The sequence below is a fragment of the Gavialis gangeticus genome, unplaced genomic scaffold (genome assembly GCF_001723915.1).
Source record: "Gavialis gangeticus isolate Ggan-Ray unplaced genomic scaffold, GavGan_comp1, whole genome shotgun sequence".
NCBI classification, from domain to species: Eukaryota; Metazoa; Chordata; order Crocodylia; family Gavialidae; genus Gavialis; species Gavialis gangeticus.
Window position 1 is genome coordinate 59,478,640 of NW_017729032.1, and position 7,242 is coordinate 59,485,881.

The window sequence follows — 7,242 nt, forward strand, 5'->3', positions numbered from 1 at the left end:
CCCCCCAGGTCCAGGTCTGGCACTGTGGGGGCCGCGGCTTGCAGGTTCCTTCTGATGATGACCAGGTGGGGGAGTGCCTGTGGTATGAGTGGTGCCTCCTGGTGGTGTCTCTCAGGGAACAGGCAAGAGAACTACAGAAGGAGGTGGCACAGCTCCAAAGCATCCTTTGCCATGAGGAGTTCATTGATTCGATGCTGGAAGAGACCTCTGGGACTGTGAAGAAAGACCTGCCAGAGGCAGCACTAGAGATGGGAGGGGACATGGACTCCCAGGAAGGTGGAAGCTGGAAGCTCGTGATCTCTGGCAGCAAGCAAATATCTTCATCTCCACATGCAGTAGTTCACCTGGAAATTTGATATGGAACCCTAGCAACAGCGAGCATGGATCTCAATGACCACTACCAAAAAGAAATGACAGGGTGGTGTTTGGAGACTCCCTTCTGCAGGGAATGGAGGATCCATCTGCCAACCTGACCAGTTGTCTCAAGAAGTCTGCTGCTTGCCCAGAGCCCAGATCCAAGATGTCAAGGAGGTATTACCGAGGTTCATCCAGCCCTCTGACTACTACCCCATGCTGCTCAGCCATGTTGGCACCAAAGATATTGCCAAGGGAGACCTTGAGCAGCTCAAAAGTGACTACAGGGCTCTGGGTGTGACAGTGAAGGGGACCAGGGCTCAGGTGGTGGTCTTTGCAATCCTTCCAGTCAAGGGAAAGGTCCTGGATACAAGCAGGTGCATCCTGCAGGTCAATGTCTGGCTGCGCAGGTGGTGTCACCAGCAGGGCTTTGGCTACTTTGACCGTGGGATGATGTTCCAAGAAGAATTCTTGGGAAGAGACAGGATCCACCTGACAGAGAGAAGATGATCTTCACAGACAAGCTCGGTGACCTAGTGAGGAGGGCTTGAAACTAGGTTCGCCGGGGAATGGAGACCAAAGCCCTGGGGTAAGTGGGGAAGTGGGTGACCTGGAGGAAGAGCAAGCAGGAGGGGGCAAAAAGGGAGATGTTCTCATTCTTTCTGAGAAATCAGGGCAATTGACTTGTAACCTCAGGTGCCTGTACATGAATGCATGGAGCCTGGGAAATAAGAAGAAAGAATTGGAAGTCCTTGCACAGTCACAGAACTATGACATGATTGCAATAACAGAGACTTGGTGGGGTAGCTTGCATGGCTGGAGCACTGTCATGGATGGCTACAAACTGTTCAGGAAGGACAGGCAGGGGAGAGAAGAGGATGAGGAGTTGTACCTTATGTAAAAGAGCCATATGATTGCTCAGAGTTCCAGTATAAACCTGGAGATAGGCCTGTTGAAAGTCTCTGGGGAAGGGTCAGAGGAGAAAGCAGCAACACTGATGTTGTGGTTGGTGTCTGCTATAGACCACCAGACCAGGAGGAAGTGGATGAGGCTTTCTTCAAATGGTTAGTGCAAGTTTCCTGGTCACAGGCCCTGGTTATCATGGGGAACTTCAATCACCCTGACATCTGTTGGGAGGGCAATACACCAGTGCACAGGCAATCCAGAAAGTATTTGGTGAGTGCCGCAAACAACTTCCTAGTGCAAGTGCCAACTAGGGGCCATGCAGCTAACTAGGGGCCATGCTGTTCTTGACCTGCTGCTCACAAACAGAGATGAATTGGCAGGGAATGTAGTAGTGGATGGCAACTTGGGCAGCAGTGACCATGAGATGATTGAGCTCAGGATACTCAGGAAAGGAAGGATGGAGAGCAGCAGAGTAAAGACCCCAGGCTTCAGAAAAGCAGACTTTGACTTGCTTAGGGAACTCATGGGCAGGATCCCCTAAGAAACCGGTCTGAGGGGGAGAGGATTCCAGGAGAGCTGGCTTTACTTTAAAGAAGCCTTACTTCTTTAGTGCAGGAACAAACCACCCTGATGTGCAGGAAGACTAACAAGTGTGGCAGAAGACCAGCTTGGCTTAGCAGGGAACTCTTCAGTAAACTAAATCACAAATAGGAAGCTTATAAGAAGTGGAAACTTGGACAAGCAACTAGGGAGGAGTATAAGAGCATAGCTCAGGTATGCAGGGAAGAAGTCAGGAAGGCCAAAGTGTAATTGGAGTTGCAGTTAACAAGGGATGTGAAGGGGAACAAAAAGGGTTTCTACAAGTATGCTAGCAACAAAAGAAAGATCAGGGTAAGTATGGGTCCCTTACTAAATGGGAGAGGCAACCTAGTGACAGATGATGAGGAAAAGGCTGAAGTACTAAATGCCTTTTTCACCTCTATCTGCACAGGCAAAGTCAGCTCCCAGACTACTGCACCTGGCAGCACAGTTTGGGGAGGAAGTGAGCAGCCAACTGTGACAAAAGAACAGGTTAGGGACTATTTAGAAAAGCTGAATATATATATAAGTCCATAGGGCTGGATAGATTGCACCTGAGGGTGCTGAGAGAGCTGGCTGATATTATTGCAGAGCCACTAGCCATCATCTCTGAAAACTCATGGCGATCAGAAGAGATCCCAGCTGATTGGGAAAGGGCAAATGTAATGTCCATATTTAAGAAAGGGAAAAAGGAGGATCCATGGAACTACAGACCAGTCAGCCTCACCTCAGTCCCTGGAAAAATCATTGAGCAAATCCTCAAGGAATCCATTTCTAAGCACTTGGAGGAGAAAAAGATGATCAGGAACAGTCAGCATGGATTCACCAAAGGCAAGTCATGCCTGACCAACCTAATTGCCTTCTATGATGAGATGACTGGCTCTGTGGATGTGGGGAAACCAGTGGATGTGGTGTACCTTGATTTAAGAAGGCTTTTGATATGGTATCCCACAACGTTCTCACAGGTAAGCTAAGGAAGTACAGGCTGGATGAATGGACTGTAACATTGATAGAAAACTGGCTGGAGCATTGGGTTCAGAGAGTAATAATAAATGGCCCAATGTCTAGTTGGCAGCCAGTATCAAGCGGAGTTCCCCAGGGGTCAGTCTGGAAGCTGGTTTTCTTCAATATCTTCATCAATGATCTGGAAGATGGCATAGAGTGCACCCTCAGCAAGTTTGCAGATGAAAACCAAGCCGGTGGGAGTAGTAGATATGCTGGAGGGTAGGTCTAGAATTATAGTAACCTAAACAAATTGGAGGATTGGGCCAAAAGAAATCTCATGAGGTTCAACAAGCTCAAGTGTAATCTCCTGCACTTAGGATGGAACAGTCCCATACACCAGTACAAATTGGGGCTTGACTGGCTGGACAGCAGCTCTGCAGTGAAGGAGCTGGGGTTTACAGTAGACAAGAAGCTGAATATAAACCAGCAGTGTGCCCTTGTTACCAAGAATGCTAACGGCATCCCAGGGTGCATTAGTAGGTGTGTTGCCAGTAGGTCAAGGGAAGTGGTTATTTCCCTCTATTCAGCACTGGTGAGGCCACATCGGGAGTACTGTGTTCAGTTTTGGCTCCTCCATGACAGAAAGGATGTGGACAAATTGAAGAGAGTCCAGCAGAGGGCAACAAAAATGGTTCTAGGGCTGGGGCACATGACTTCTGAGGAGAAGCTGAGGGAACTGGGCTTATTTAGTCTAGAGAAGAGAAGACTGAGAGGAAATCTAATAGTAGCCTTCAACTACCTGAAGCGGGGTTTGAAAGAGGATGGAGCTGAACTGTTCTCAGTGGCAGCAGGTGACAGAACAAGGAGCAATGGTCTCAAGCTGTAGCAAAAGAAGTATAGGTTAGATATTAGAAAGGAATTTTCTCACTAGGAGGGTAGTAAAACACTGGAACAGGTTACCCAGAGAGGTGGTAGAAACTCCATTCTTGGAGGTTTTTAAGACCCAGCTAGACAAAGCTTTGGCTGGGATGATCTAGTTGGGACTGGTCCTGCTTTGAGCAAGGGGTTGGACTAGATGACTTCCTGAGTTTGACCAGCCTCAATTTTCCATGATTCTGTATTTTTACAGCTTCATCATATATCCTTATAGCATCTGGTGTGATAGAATACTTGAAATAAATGTGGGGATTCTAGTTGTTCTGGAAGATAGACTGCCAGGATATCACAATTAACAAGTAAAAATAAGTATGATCTTAAACATTTTGAAACAGTTAAAGCACATTAACGCACATGTAGACTCAACCTGGCTCTAACTTTGGGGCCAGATCTACCTAGCCACTAGGGGGCTGCCCTGAGCCCAGCCCCAGGGCTCCTGGCTGGCCGCTTCTCCTGCCCCAGGACTGAGCTGCTCTGTGGCAGCCCCTAGATGCAGGCTGTAAAAGCCATCAGCCATTTTGTGTCCTGGGGTGCACGCACCAGGACTTTGGAGCACTGCAGTCCCTGCGTGCCCCCTGGACAGGACCCAGGCTGCCTCTGCCAGTCCTGTCCTCTAGCCAGAGCTGCTGCTTGGCCACAGGTGAGTGTTGCAAGGGGGTGCAGCCTGTTACACCCCCTGCCCAGCCCTGACATCTCCCCAGGGCTTCTGCCTGGCTGTCTCTGGCAACAGGGCCAGCACCTACTCCCTGCTGCTGCTGATCCCCAGAGTGTCTTCTGTGCTTGCAGGTCCCAAGGCGAAGTGCCTCTGCCACATGGCTCCCAGCCCCTGGCTGTGCCCCTCTGCTGAGCACTACTAGCCATTGTGCAGGGCCTGGACACACAGGGACAACAGCACAGGGGCCCAGGGAGCCTATGCAGGATGTACCACTATGTCCTCCCCACCCTCCCTGTCAAGGACCGACCCCACCCACATGCACATATGTGTTGTCCACCTGGGACCCCAGCTGGAGCCAGGAGGAGGTTGGCAAACTCATGGCCCTCTGGGGGGATGTGGAGATCCAGAGGCAGTTCATGTGTGATGGGTGCTCGAACATCCATATTCATGAGGACCTGTTGGTTGGGTTGCAAAAGCAAGGGCACTGCCAGACATAAAAATCAAGACCTTGCAAGCACAGTGAGCAGCCATGAATGACCACGATCATTGATCCAGTCATGCCCACAATACCATTCCCTTTATGCAGGATCTGACCAACATTTTGGTGCCCTGGGACCCAGACCGCTATCCTGCAGTGATCACTAGCAGGGACAGCCTGCCCGAGCCCCTGCCCCACCCTGACACCTCTAGTGGTGACACCTCACTGGAGGAGGGGCCCTTAGGTGTTCTGTGCCCTGCCCCACCCACCTCCTCAGCTGCTGCACCCTCTAGCACAGGGGTGGGCAAAATAGAATGGCCTGGCGGGCCACATCTGGCCCCCGGGCTGCCTCTGGCCTGCGGGGCCCCTAAAAAATTTAGGAAATTAATATTTATCTGCCCTGGGCTGCCTGTCATGCATCCCTTGATGGCTTGCCAAAACTCAGTAAGTGGCCCTCTGCCCAAAATAATTGCTTGCCCCTGCTCTAGCAGCTTGGGTAGCCCTGGCAGTAGCTGCCTTACCAGCTCCACACCCCAGGCCCCGCCACCAGGAGCAGCTGGTCATGACACCACCAGACTCCAGCAGCACCAGCCCCTCCCTGGTGGGGGCCCCAGCCAGGCACCAGGCAACAGACCGCCACACACCAGGAGCTTCAGACACTGGGAGCAGCTAGACGGTGTCGCTGACAGGGAGACCTACACCAAGCCACCAGCCTCACCAGCCCCAGACACGTGGTAAGTCCCACCACTGGGGGGAGGGCCCTCCAAGTCACGCCCCTGGCTGTGGCCACTGGCTCTGCCCCTGCTCCTGGTTCAACCTGCCTCCCCTCTCCCTGGCCCTGGGCCCCCCTACCCCCCCTGCAGCACACAGAGAGGTGGGACACAGTTCAGAACTTTACTGAGCAGCCTGTGTCCCAGCAGCTTTTTGGACTTGTAATACCATAGCAGTGAAAGCTCTGGGTACTTAATGAGTAGGCCTGTGTGAAGCAGCTAGTATTTGCTTCAGATTTGGATTTTGCCAATTCAGGGAACAGTGATTCAATTTGGTGATTCGAATCACTGTCCCCATTCAATTCAGCCAAATCTGATTCAGAGATTGGCTGCTGCCAAACCTCTGAATCACTCAGGCCCATCCCCCACCCCTCTCCCAATTCAGCAACAGCTGCTCCACCTGCCCCAGCTCCCGGCTCTTGTTAAAAAAAGGCCCCGACTCAGCAGGTGCTGCTGGGTGGGGGGCAATCCCCACTGCCACACACTGCATCATGGGCTCTGCATTACCCCCCCCCACAAAGGATGCCCTGCATGGGCCAGCTCCAGCCCTTTAAAAAAAACCAAAACCATCCCCCAGACTCACTGCTCCCACCAGCAGAAGACGATCCCCACTGACCCCGCTGCCCTGCGCCATGTGGGGGGCTCTGCACAAGCCACCAAAGCCCCAAGGCTGCTGCAGGAGCATCTGAGGACCAGGGCTTTTTTTAAGTACTTGAAGCTGAGGCAGGTGGAACAGCCATGGGGGGAGCTGGGGAAGCAGGCAGGGGTCCCTCCATGGTCCCCTCCCCACTCCCCTGCCCCTAGCATTTACCAGCTTGGAGTCAGCTGCAGCTCCCTGCTGCAGCCACCAGGGACTGCCCGAATCATCAAAACTCTGAATCTTTTCCAAAGATTCGGAAATCTTTGAATTGATTCAGACCATTAAATTGGTCCCCGATTTGATTTGGATTTGGACATTCAGCCACCGAACCAGGCTGAATCACCTCCGAATCGAATCATCACCCGAAGCTTCACACAGCCCTGCTAATGAGCACTGCTTACATCAAGTTCAGACACAGTTCTTCCCAAGTAAAAAGATTGAAAAATTCCCATGGCACTTACTTAAAGACAAGTGTTTAAAGCTCTTGGATGAGGCTGATCATGTAATTGGGCCCCTCAGCTTCTGTCCAGATTGTTTCCAGTCAGCAGACAGATGAAGTGACATACAACTGCTCTGAAACTCTCACTGTACACAGGAGGCAGCCAGAATAAGCTACAGAATTGGGATTCTCAGCCTTTTTGATCCAATAGCTGACCTTAAACAACAGCAGCCCACACAGAACAAGCAAAGCTACACTGGTGCCAGTGCCGTAGCAACAAAGTTTTGTGCCCCGGGCAAAGCCTGAAGCAGTTTGGTGCCCAGAGCAAAACCTGCACTTGCCCCGTGCACAGGTCTGGGGGGCACTCCCCCCCCCCATTCTTGCCCAGGAACGTACACAGTGGCCCTTCCCTCATCCCTGCACCCCCCCCCCCAAATGAGCCACTAATGGGTTTGTCCTGCACCCTACCCTAGCTGGGCACCTCCTATTGGCGCCCCTTCACTTTGGTCACCAGGATGGTTGCCCCACTCCCCCCCCCCC